The sequence below is a fragment of the Arachis ipaensis genome, chromosome B01, assembly GCF_000816755.2.
Source record: "Arachis ipaensis cultivar K30076 chromosome B01, Araip1.1, whole genome shotgun sequence".
NCBI classification, from domain to species: domain Eukaryota; kingdom Viridiplantae; phylum Streptophyta; class Magnoliopsida; order Fabales; family Fabaceae; genus Arachis; species Arachis ipaensis.
Genome location: NC_029785.2, coordinates 97798561 through 97812624, shown reverse-complemented (window position 1 = coordinate 97812624; position 14064 = coordinate 97798561).

The following is a 14064-nucleotide window of genomic DNA, read 5'->3' as shown; positions in this document are numbered from 1 at the left end:
GGCAACTTACCTTTTCCTGCCCTGGTCTTAGATCTTGTCTCAACAGCCGGAGTCTCTTACAGAGCTGGGGACACCAAAGCCATGCTTCCACGGGATGATCAGTACGTCCCTAACGAGAAGTATATCAGACCTTTAACAGCCACTACAAGCCAGCCTACTGAACCGACTGAAGACATTCCTCCTTCAACATCACAAGCACTTACAACCAATCAACTGCTCCATCAGATACTTGAAAGGTTGGATCGACAGGAACACAAAGCAAAACTAAGAGAGCGCCGCAACAAGCACCGATTCAAATACCTCAAGGAGCTACTTAAGGGAAAATACAGAGACTCAGACACCCCGGACTCCACTTCCTTTACCAGCACAGGGAGCCATGACGGTCCCAACTGTGGAGATACTGCTACCAGCCCACCCTTGTTCCTGACAGATGGCACCGAGGACGGTGCAAAGCCTTAAGTGTGGGGAGGTCGGTCAGTACCTGACTTCCGGAGGTAAATTCTCTTCCCTAACACCAATAAAATAGGATATTTAGTTAGTTTTTCTTTTGTAGAATAGGATAAATTGTATAGTAATAGATTAGTTGCATGCATGTTCTACTTGATTGAAAAGACAATAAGTTTCTTCTAAGACCCCATTTTTAGAACAAAATTTCACTAATTTTAATCTAAACTTTTATGTTAAATCTGCTTGAAGTTGTATTTGGAACATGGTTTTTGAGCTAAAGAACACACAACCTGTGAGATTTGAGCCTTTATACATCGTTACATTATTTAACCATAATTATTTTATTCTTGTGTGTTTACTTCTCTATGATTGTAATCTATACTTTGTTTCATCCTATATGTCCAATGTTTAATATATTTATATGCTTGCATATGATTGAGGCCATTATTTGTTTAGCTCACTTATCCCAAATAAGCCTACCCTTTCAATTACCTTTGTTAGCCACTTTGAGCTTTTAAATCCCATTTGTTCTTTATTTTACCACATTACTAGTCTTAAGCAGAAAAAACAATTATATATCCCAATTGAATCTTTAGTTAGCTTAAGATAGAATTATGTGTTAATTAAGTATGGGAAAATTGTGGGAACAAAAGATAATAAGAGAATGTGTCACGATAATATAATGGGAATTTGGGTGCCTACTCATGTAAAACTAAAAAAAATTAAAAATCTATGTGCATTGATAAGCTATATTTATTCTTATGTTTTAAAAAAAATCCAAAAATAATTCAATAAATAAATAAGGGAAAAAAATTACCCCAATACTAAGCTAAAGTTCAAGAATCAATGCATGTATGATAAAATCAAAATAAAGTTGATACATAAGTAAGGAATATGAAAGAAAAATTTTGGATAGCTAGGTGTGAAATTTAAGCTATAAAGAATATATATGTGTGTTAGGTGAAAGCTTGGGTTAATTAAAGATTCAATTTATAAGCTTACTTAGCCATATATGTACCCTTACCCATACCTTGGCCCCATTACAACCTTGAAAAGACCTCATGATGTTTGTATTGGTATATTAATTGTTGTTGATTGGTTAGGTGAAGAACAAAAATTAGAAAACATTATTAGAGAAGGATAGTGATTACCCCATACACTAGAGAGATTAGAGCATACATACATCATCAGTGAGGGTTCAATGCTTAAGTTCTATGTTCCCTGCTTTCATGAGCTACCTTCTTGCATTTTTATCTGTTCTTACTATATAAGAATTGAATTAGTGGAATTTGATTTGTGATTGTCTTGAAGAGCTTATTTACTTTTGACCAAGTGGAAAAGAATCATATAGTTGCATTCACATATATAGGTTGCATTGCATTGCATGAGTTTTACATGTTCCTACTCATTTATTTTATCTCCTTCAACTAAGCATGAGGACATGCTATTCACTAAGTGTGGGGAGGTTGATAAACTACTATTTTATGGTTTATATTGTGCTTAATTGTGCGGTTTTATCAAATCTTTACCCACTTATTCATATGATTAGCATGCATTTATAATTTCTTCCTAAAAATACTTTATGGTTGAAAACTTGCTTCCTAGAGACTTTTAATTTTGTATTTTAATTCTCTTTTATTCCATTCGATGCCGTGATCTGTGTGTTAAGTGTTTCAGGCTTTATAGGGCATGAATGACTTGGAGATTAGAAAAGAAGCTTGCAAAAATGGAAGGAACACAAGAAATTGAGGAGATGACCAGCAAGAAGTGACGCAGACGCATGGCTCACGCGACCGCGCGACATAGAGGAAATTGCAGTGACGCGGACACATGGCTCACGCGACCGCAGGGATTGGAAACTGCACAAGCGACGCGAAGGCGTGGACGACGCGCACGTGTGGCAAGGCAAAACGCTGGATGACGCGATCGCGTGACGTGCGCGATCTGCAGAATCTGCAGAATTTGCTGGGGGCGATTTTGGGCCATGTTTTGACCCAGTTTTCGGCCCAGAAAAGCATATTAGAGCCAGGGAACATGCAGAGACCAGGGGACAACATTCATTCCGCATAATTTTAGTTTTAGATCTGAATTTACTCCTCCTCTAGGTTTTCTCTCTATACATTCATAGTTTTTAGGATTTTGATTTTATTGCTTTTTGGACTAGGATATTGAGAAGAGTTATTACCTCCATCAAGACTTCGTCATTCTAGTTTGTTTCCTTATCTATCACTTACTCTTCCATGTCCTTTATTTACTCAGAATTATTATTGGATTATTTCTAGAATTTATTAATACAAAAACTATTTTTATTTTGAATTGATCCTTTTGATTATTATTTATCATGTCTTTCAATATTTCCTTTTCTTATTTCGTGGGTTTTACAAACATAATGAGCGAGTAGTTCCATAACTTGATTGGGAGTTGATTGACAGGAAGACCTTGAGTTGGATGCTCAAGAGTGAAATTATAGTTGGGTTTCACGTTGGGTCACCCTCTAATCACTGACACTAGTCCTTCCCAAGGGAGAGGATTAGGACTTGTGAATAGAAATTGACTTCCAATTTGCTTAACTTTCCTTTACCTGGTAAAGGATAACTGAGCAGGTAACCTTTAATTATCACTTTTATCTTGAGAAGAACTCCATCAAGGATAGGGCTTCCAACTAATCTACTCCTGGTCAAGGTTTTTATTTAAATTACATAAATTCTCTAATTTAATTTCCTGTTTATCAACTCAAACCATTTTTAGAAAATATCTGATTAATAAAATAGCACATCTTTCTGCAACTCGTTGGGAGATGACCTGGGATTCATACTCCCAGTATTTTTAATTTTAATTTTGTGACAACCCCTTCTAAATTGATAAGCGGATTTTCGGTTGGTTAAGAACTGTACTTGCAACGTATCTCTTATAACAATTTCTTAACTCGCCAATTTCCGCCACGTCAAAGAGCCCGAGGGGCTGATTCTTTTTTCCTTTTATATCTAATCCTAATTAATGTAAATTATAATTTCTAAAACTAAATAATATCTTTTCCTATTTTAAAATAAAAATTAAGATTAATCAGAATAAATAAAATCTTCGTGCATCTTCAATTGATGAATGGGGACCACTTGCTTCGTAGGAAAGGACGCCTAACTCAAGATGGAGCTGCGCCTTACTTAAGGGATGCAGTGAGGAATTGCATGCTGGGCTTGGTGGCTGCACCTTACTTGGAGAATTGTTGCGCCTTACTTAAGTGAAGCAAAATCAATGTGGCGTGCTTTTGTTGTGTCTTGTGCCTAACTTGAGAAATCTCAAGTTAGGCGCAGCCTTGGCAGAACTGGTGGAAAAGTAGTATGAACTATTATATATCGTCGAAAAGCTCAGAAAGTTAGATTTCTAATGCCACAAAAATCACATCCATTGGACCTCTGTAGCTCGAGTTATTTAGGTTTGAGTGCAAAGAGGTCAGGGTTGACACCATCATTCACCTTCTTCTCTTTTTCTGCGGAAACTCCATCAAATCTAGCCAAATGCTACCTAACAGAATTGCACACGATTCAAGGTAGCATCTATAGTGGCTAAAAGATAATTAATTCTTGATTAAACTTGACAAATTGAATGCAAATTTACTAGGAAAAGACAGGAAAGATGCTCACGCATCATAACACCAAACTTGAATTGTTGCTTGTCCTCAAACAACCAAAACTAATACAAGGTTAAGATGTGAATTTGCATGAGAAGTGAGAGTTCAATCATACTCATGTCCCTTCTTAAAGTGGGATTTATCTGTTGCAATTCTGAACAATTTTGGCATCTCACCCTCCTTTGAATAAGAGGAATGTCAATGTCATTCGAAATTAGATTCCGAATTATATTTTGAATTCTCTGATATTTATACTTCAATTTAATCCTTGAAAACAGCAGGTATCCTTTAATTCTCAATTAACCGGTGCTTTGCACCTTGAGCCTAGCCGTGACTTTAAATGTTCTGTCTCAAGGGTTAATTGACACAAGAACACCATAAGCACTTAACTGGAGAACTCTCTTGAAGTTCTAATTTTCCTTTCAGCTACTCCTAGACAGTGGTGCTTAGAGCCTTTGGCATACTCTGCTAAATGCATTTGATCTCGACTCTAAATATTATGTCTCAAGGATTACTTGACACAAAAACACCACAAGCATATGACTAGGGAAACAACTCTTTGAGCTTTTAATCATATCTGACCTCCCTAGTCATTGATGCTCAGAGCCTTGGACCTTGCTTTTATTATTCTTTTGCTATTTCTGTTTCCTCAAGGATCAAGCTTTAACTAACTTTAGAGAATTCATAATAGTTCTCTATATTCTTGCTCCTTATACATCAACATTCTTTGATTCAAATTCAGATATCCACTGTTCATGTCATGCATTCAGAATCACAAAGAATACCACCATATTTAAGTAAATCAGACTATTCTTTGTTATAAAGTCTATTTCTCAAGCAATACATCTTTTTCTTCTTTTTCTTTCGGATTCAAGATCAGTGAGCAATATATGAGACACTTTTCAGAATTAAAAATAAATAACAGAATAAAAATAACAAATTTAACTCGAACCTAGGAATTGAAATAACAAAGGATCATGCAATAACTAAGACAAAATAGCAGAAAACAGGAATATAACATAATAAAAATAGGAGGAAATATAGAATGAAAGAAACTCAACCACCTCTGTTACTCCAATGGCCGTCTCATTCTTCAGGCTGTGCTCTTCCGTGAAGATGATTTGCCTCCCTTTGGTGCCATTAAAATAAACAGAAAAGTCACAAGCTAAGCGACAACACCAAACTTAAAAGTTTGCTTATCCTCCAACAAGGAAAAACTGAAAATAAGGTGGGACATAAAAAGATGTACGAAGGGGGCGTATATGTATAAGGAAAGGGGGTGGGGTCACGTGTGGATCTTGAAAGGGGGGAATTGGCTGGAGCATTGAAAAGGGAGAGGATCTGGTGATTGAGTTGAGGGGTGGGGACCGAATTAAATAAGATTTGGTAAAGGAATAGGTTAATTTATTCAGGAAGTATTGGGGGTAATAAGGTGGGGTAAAAAGGGGAAGGGGCTGGGGTAGTTAGGCAGCGTCTAACGTGAGGCACACGCCCGCACTCTGCGCCTAACTTGACTCAAGACTGCGCATAACTTGAAGTGTGTCTTCACAGCTTGCGCCAAACTTGAAAATTCTCAAGTTAGGCGCAGACCCTCCAGTGCAGAATTCTCCTCTGCACGTAGTATGTGGCACTTGACTTGAGATTTTCAAGTTAGGCGTCACCCAAATCTGAATCAATATCCTCCCAGGTGTTTGAAACTCTATATTTAGGAACGTATTTCAGTTTTTTTAATCTGCATGATCAAAATAGACGTAAAACAAAGGAAAAACAGTAGAAACTCAATGAAATTCAAATAAATAATAAAATCAAAGCAACGGAAATTAAACTAAGGATACAAAAGTATCGGGTTGCCTTCCGACAAGCGCTTCTTTACCGTCACTAGCTTGACGGTCAGCTCCGCTAAGGAAGAGCATCATAGGGGCTGAAGAGACGGAAGATTGATGGTTTAGAAGTTATAGTAAACTCTCGTTGCAAGTATAGTTACTAAACCAAGCAATCAACCTTTCTTACAAACGTTTTCGTTGTCACAAGTAACAAACCCCTTTAAAATTGATAACTGAGTATTTAAACCTCGGGTCGTCTTCTCAAGGAATTGCAGGGAAGTATGTTCTTATTATTGGTTATGAGTCTTGTAAATTGGGGGTTTTGAAAGTAAGAAACCAATATGTTAAATGATAAGAAAAATAAAATAAAAATAATATTAAGAAAATCATAACATGAATGTAGTATAAGCCAAATTGAAAAGATAAATAATAATTAAAAGTATATAATAAAAGTAGAAAATAAATAAGAGGAACATTGAACCTGTGATGAAGAAGAAATAATCCTAAATCCTAAAACTAAATCCTAAGAGAGAGGAAAGAACCTCTCTCTCTAAAAACTATATCTAAATCCTAAAATTGTGTATTGTGAGCTTGTATTATGAATGAATAGATTTTCCCACTTTATAGCCTCTAATCTGTATTTTCTGGGCCGAAAAATGGGTCGAAAACAGCCCAGAAATCGCTGGGGAAGAAAACTGCCACGCTGATTTTCGGAACTACGACGCGTCCGCGTGGAGTGCGCGTTCGCGTCGCCTAGCGTCAAATCAACTATGGCATATTATATATCAAATCGAAGCCCCAGACGGTAGCTTTCCATCGCAACTGGAACCGCGTCGTTTGGACTTCTGTAGCTAAAGTTATAGCCGTTTGAGTGCGTAGAGGTCAGGCTGGACAGCTTAGCAATTTCTCCAACTTCTTGTATTCCTTCCACTTTTGCATGCTTCCTTTCCATTCTCTGAGCCATTCCTGCCCTGTAATCTCTGAAATCACTTAACACACATATCAAGGCATCTAATGGTAATAAGAGAGGATTTAAACATAGGGAACTTAAGGCCAATGCAGCATGTTTTCAATCAAAGCACATAATTAGGAAGGCAAATGTTAAACCATGCAAATAGTATGAATAAGTGGGTAAAGAGTTGATAAAAACCACTTAATTGAGCACAAGATTAACGATAAAATAGTGGTTTATCAACCTCCCACACTTAAACATTAGCATGTCCTCATGCTAAGCTCAGGAGAAGATATAAGAGAGTGAAGAGGAATGGTAGAAAGTATGAAATGCAACCTATCTATATGAATACAACTACATGCTAAGATGTTTCTATCTACTTGGTTATGAATAAATAAGCTCTTCAAGACAACTATGAATCAAATTCCACTAATTCAAATTATATAGTAAAAGACAAGTAAACTTGTAAGAAGATAGCTCATGAAAGCAGGGAACATAGAATCAAGCATTGTAATGGGGCTGAGGTAAAGGTAAGGGTACATGTATGGCCAAGTGAGCTATAATATGAATCTTTGACTATCCTAAGCTCTCACCTAATATACATATACTCTATATACTGTTAAATTCATGCCTAACTACCCATAATTCCCACTTTTGTATGATTCCCATACTCATGTATCAAAATTTTGATATTTCTTTAAATTATCACATGTGCATTGATCTTTTTATTAACTTAGCATTGGCGTAATTTTGTCCCCTTATTTATTTACTTATTTATTGAATATTTTTAGATTTTTCTCTCTCTTTTTTTAGAGAAATAAACATAACTTATCAATGCACATGGATTTTTTCATTATTTTTCTATTTTGGTTTTTTTATGAGTCGGTTCCCAAATTCCCAATATTCAAATAAATTAGAAACATGCTACATTCCCTTATTAACCCATATTTCCACAATTTCCCCACACTTAGTTGATGCACAATCTCTATCTTAAGCTAACCAAAGATTCAATTGGGATATTTAATTATTTTTCTGCTTAAGGCTAGTGATGTGGTTATAGAATAAATGGAGATAAAAGGCTCAAGGTGGCTAACAAGGGTGAGGTAAAAGGTAGGCTTATTTGGGACAAGTGAGCTAATAACAAGTAATGGCCTCAATCATATGCAAGCATGTAAATACACTAAATATTGGACATATAGACTGAAACAAAGCAAAGATTGCAATCATAGAGAAGAAAACACACAAGAATAAAAATTTATGGTTAAATAATGTAACCATAAAAATAAGCTCAAAATCTCACAGGTTGTGTGTTCTTAGCTTTTTAAACTATGTTCCAAATACAACTTCAAACAAATTTACCACATAAAATTTTTTTTTAATTTAAATTAGTGAAATACTATAAAAATTTCTTGAAAAAGAAAATATTACTTCAACCAAGTGGTAACTAAATGCATAAAATCAAATAAACATGCAATTAAACATGCAAATGCAACAATGAACTAACAAATAAAGTAAAATATTGGTGTTTGAGAAGAGAATAACTAACCCATGGAGATCGGTATCGACCTCCCCACACTTAAAGATTGCACCGTCCTCGGTGCATGCTGAGATGTGTAGGTGGACGGGTTTCTCCAACTGATGCTTTTCTCCAAGGATTGTGCAGATGGACTTGTCTGTCTTCCCATGTAAACGTCTTCCGATTCCCTTCCGGGTGGCCATCCTAAAAGAAAAAGGGAAGAAAAGTAACCCAGAAATAAAGATAAGAAAATAAATGAAGTATGGGTGAGTTAATGCCAAATGATACGGGTCTCATTTACATGGAAGCTTCAACATGTATGTGAGAAAACAATAGAAGCACATGGCAAATCAAGAGTGTAAAAATTTTCAACAATGGGGAAGAGAGTGGGTAAAGAAAGATAATATAAATTCGTGTCAATGCAAAAGTAATACAGGTATAAAAGATTGGCATTGATTTAAATAATATTACCTAACCAGAATAAAACAAGTCACTAAGCACCCAAAATAATTCAAGAGAAGATGCAACAGTTAAAATCAACACCAAAGGAAAAATAATAAATTTAGAAAAGAAAATAAAAATATGCACTAAATTAAAATGCAATGAATGAAAGTATGGAAATAAATAAAATAAAATGAAAGTGAAAAAGGATGAGAAGAAAAAAAGAAAGTGACAAAGGAGAGAGAAAGAAGAAATTAGGATTAGAAAAGAAAAGATAAGATAATTGGCGCTCATTTGGATAAGTTGTGCGGTGCAGGCGACGCGGAGGCGTGAGTGATGCGGATGCGTAGGTCACGCGATCGCGTGACTCGATTTGTGCTAGTGGCGTGAGTGCAGCCTCGCGTTCGCACATCTCTCTGTTTGAAATGCATTTTTGCCAAAAATCTGGGTGATGCGGTCGCGTGGTTGACGCAATCGCGTGAATGGCCTTATTTCCAATATGACGCAAACGCGTGGGGCACGCGTTCGCGTGAGAGGGCTTGTGCTTCTAGCATGGTTCTAGCCCCACTCCGGCCCAAGATACTGCCATACACCCATTTACGTCGAATTCACAGAGCCACGCGTTCGCGTGGGTGATGCGGACGCGTGGGGAAGCTATTTTTCAAATCATGCGGTCGCGTCGGCGACGCGGTCACGTGGATCAATTTGTGCCAAAGGCACGCCTCCAGCCACGCTATCGCGTGACTCTCTGTCCAATTTCTCTTTTCTTCAAAACGCACTGGTGACGCGGACGCGTCAGCGACGCTGCTGCGTCGCGTGCGTGCTTTTTTTTTTTAATGCAGTATGCAGAATGCAATGCTAATATGAATGTTATGCAAAACTCCAGGTTCAATACAATAAAATAAAATAAAACTCAAAAACAAATAAAACTAAATAAAAATGAAAAAGGAACGATCATACCATGGTGGGTTGTCTCCCACCTAACACTTTTAGTTAAAGTCCTTAAGTTGGACATTTGGTGAGCTCCTTGTTATTGTGGCTTGTGCTTGAACTCGTCTTGAAACTTCCACCAAGGCTTGGACTTCAAATAAGCTTTATCAATACCAAGTAAATTCCTCAAGCTTTGATGGAGTTCTTCACAAGCTTTGAGCTCCCAAAATTGATCCTCATATATTCTTGGATCCCAAATCTTGTTTCTACACCCGTCTTCAAGTTGATTATCATGATTCCATCCGGGTGGTTGATGAGCGGATAATTTATACGCTTTTTGACATTGTTTTTAGTATGTTTTTAGTAGAATCTAGTTACTTTAAGGGATGTTTTTAATAGATTTTATGTTAAATTCACATTTCTGGACTTTACTATGAGTTTGTGTGTTTTTCTGTGATTTCAGGTATTTTCTGGCTGAAATTGAGGGACTTGAGCAGAAATCAGATTCAGAGGTTGAAAAAGGACTGCTGATGCTGTTGGATTCTGACCTCCCTGCACTCAAAGTGAATTTTCTGGAGCTACAGAAGTCTAAATGGCGCGCTTCCAATTGCGTTGGAAAGTAGACATCCAGGGCTTTCCAGAAATATATAATAGTCTATACTTTGGCCAAGAATTGACGACGTAAACTGGCGTTCAACCCCAGCCTTCTACCCAAATCTGGCGTCCAGCGCCAGAAAAGGACTTAAAGCCAGCCATGGAAAGGAGTAAGACTGATTGGATGAAGATAGCAGGAAAGCAGAGGTTCAGAGGAACGAAAAGCATCTCCATTCGCTTATCTGAAATCCCTACCAATGATTCACATAAGTATCTCTATCCCTTTTATTGTTTATTTGAATCTAATAAAATATCATGTTTAAATCTGCCTGACTGAGATTTGCAAGGTGACCATAGCTTACTTCATACCAACAATCTCCGTGGGATTCGACCCTTACTCACGTAAGGTATTACTTGGACGACCCAGTGCACTTGCTGGTTAGTTGTACGGAGTTGTGTCCACAGATAGAGCCACAATGAGGATTCAATACAATTATATATTGTTAATCTCACACAAGTACAAAGAAAAGGACAACACAATTTCGTGCACCAAGTTTTTGGCGCCGTTGCCGGGGATTGTTTGAGTTTGGACAACTGACGGTTCATCTTGTTGCTCAGATTGGGTAACTTTCTTTTCGTTTTCTTTTCAAAAATTTTTCAAAAAAAAAAAAAAAATCTTTCAAAAATTTTTCCTTTGTTTTCTTTGGCATTGATGCTTGGGAAGTTGAACCTCCCTTGTTCATCAATGAACTAAGTGATCTGGATCAACTGACATTGCCTCAGAAGAGACAGGATCCTAGAAAGTTCATATTACCTTGTACCATAGGCACCATGATCTTTAAAGCTCTGTGTGACCTTGGTTCAGGTATAAACCTCATGCCCCTCTCTGTAATAGAGAAACTGGGAATCTATGGGGTGCAAGCTGCTAAAATCACATTAGAGATGGCAGACAGTTCAAGAAAACAGGCTTATGGACAAGTAGAAGATGTATTAGTAAAGGTTGAGGGCCTTTACATACCTACTGATTTCATAGTCCTGGATACTGGAAAGGAAGAGGATGAATCCATCATCCTAGGAAGACCTTTCCTGGCCACAGCAAGAGCTGTGATTGATGTTGACAGAGGTGAAATATTCCTTCAATGGAATGAGAACTCCCTTCTATTCAAAACTCAAGGATCCCCCTCTGCAATCATGGAGAGGAAGCAGGAAAAGCTTCTCTCCCAGTAGCATATTATTCACTGAGAGGATAAGATGAAGCCATTGACAAGGGTGATGCCTCCAGACGATTAGCCGTGCCGTGACAGGGCATTGGATCATTTTCCCGAGAGATGACTGAAAGTAGCCATTGACAGTGGTGATGTATCACATAAAGCCAGCCATAGAAAGGAGTAAGACGGATTGGATGAAGATAGCAGGAAAGCAGAGGTTCAGAGGAACGAAAAGCATCTCCATTCGCTTATCTGAAATCCTTACCAATGATTCACATAAGTATCTCTATCCCTTTTATTGTTTATTTGAATCTAATAAAATATCCTGTTTAAATCTGCCTGACTGAGATTTGCAAGGTGACCATAGCTTGCTTCATACCAACAATCTCCGTGGGATTCGACCCTTACTCACGTAAGGTATTACTTGGACGACCCAGTGTACTTGCTGGTTAGTTGTACGGAGTTGTGTCCACACATAGAGCCACAATGAGGATTCAATACAATTATATATTGTTAATCTCACACAAGTACAAAGAACAGGACAACACTATTTCGTGCACCAGTGGTTCATCTTTAGAATTCTCACTGAAGCATCCAAACAACTTCCTAGACCCATTTAATTGAGCTCTACACCAACCTTTGCGTTTAAACTTAAAGCTTCCAACCATAATGAACCTTACAGGATAATTCTTACCACTAACCATCTTCCTCTTACTCTTAATGCCACAAAGAGCTCTAAGCTGACCATCCGTCTCTAGTAGCCCATATTCAAGTGGGAAAGTAAAGGTCAAGGATGAGAATTTTACCCACTTGAATGTTGTGTTGGATGGTAATGGCCTTGGGGGAGGTATTTCTAATGAACTTGCAAGCTCCACTCCCTTGTGCTCTTCTCTGACAACTTTCACCTCCTTGTAAGCTTCTTCAATTTCAACCTCTTCCAAGTCTTCAACCAAGGTATGCCTTGGAGGTTGTACACCCTCCTCAACATCAAATGAAACCGTCTTAGAAGGAGGCTCTATGTCTTCACTTTCCCATGGAGGTTCAACATCTCGCAAGTCTTCAACCACTTTTTCCTCTTTAATAATTACTGCTTTGTCCAGTAGTTTTAATATAAAATCGTACTCATCCTTGATGATTTTCTTTCCATGACAACTCCTTTCAACAATTCTTTCATCTTCAAGGGTCTCTCCTACCTTTACCCGTAGGGCCTCCTCTAGCTCTTTATGAAGTATGGATTCGCGAAGATGATTCCTTCTTTCCTGTTCCATATCAATAGCATAATTGGGATCATCTTGCTCTTGGATTGATGGATGTGGGTGCTCTTCCATGGAGGGTGGTGATGGGATGAAAAGATCATTATGTGATTGAAAAGGAAGTGCACTAGAGCTTGAGGGTTGAATTTTGGAGGTAGAGGGTTGGTTCATGCAGGATATAAGATTTTAGAGTGTAGAGGTGAGACCAATGATGTTAGAGATGAGTGTATTGTTATCCAATGGAGGTTGGGGTGGATCTATGTATGGCTCATTCGGTTCATAGGGTGGTTGGTATGGTGGATGTGGGTTAGGGTCATATGGAGGTAAATGGTGTAAAGGGGCTTGTGAGTTTGGTGGTTCAAAGGTATGTTGGGGAGGTGATTCATAAGCACAGGGTGGGGCTTGTTGGTAATTACAAGGGGGGCCACCATATCTATCAGCTTGGTGTGCATTGTAGAGTGGTCCTTGCCCATGATATCTTGGAGGGTGTTGTTGCCTAAAGGGTTGATCAGATCCTCTTGGCTCCATCCATCTTTGATTGCTTAGACCTTGATGCATATTCCTGTTATAGCTTCCACTCCTTTCAACAGATTTAGAACCAAACTTAAAGCGAGAGGGGTGAGAATTCATGGTAGCAAATAAAAATTAAATACGAAAATAAAAAAAATTTAAATTAAAAGGTTATTTGAATTTTCAATTTGAAAATTAAATTTTGAAATTTGAAATTTGAAATTTTGAAATTTGAGTTTTGAAAATTTTGAAATTTGAATTTTGAAATTTGATTTTTGAAATAAGATAAAATAAGATAAAAATTTTAAAATAAAAATCTGAAATTTTTTTATTGAAATTTTGAAAATTCAATTAAAAAAAATAAAGAGAAAAGATATTTTTGAATTAAATGAGGAAAGAGAAAAATAATAAAATGATACCAAACTTAAAATTTTTAGATCAAAACCAAGAAAACAACTAAGAACAACTTGAAGGTCAAGATGAACACGAAGAACAACTTGAAGATCAAGATGAACACCAAGAACAAATTTTTGAAAAAAAAAATTTTAATAACTAAATAAAAACCAATAACCTCTTAATTTATGAAAAAGCAAAAATAAAAACAAAAATAAAAACAAAAATAAAAATAAATAAACAAGCAAAAAGCAAATATTTACAAAAACCAATAATAAGGCACACGTTTGTAATTTTCCGGCAACGGCGCCATTTTGAAGAGACGGAAGATTAATGGTTTAGAAGTTATAGTAAACTCTCGTTGCAAGT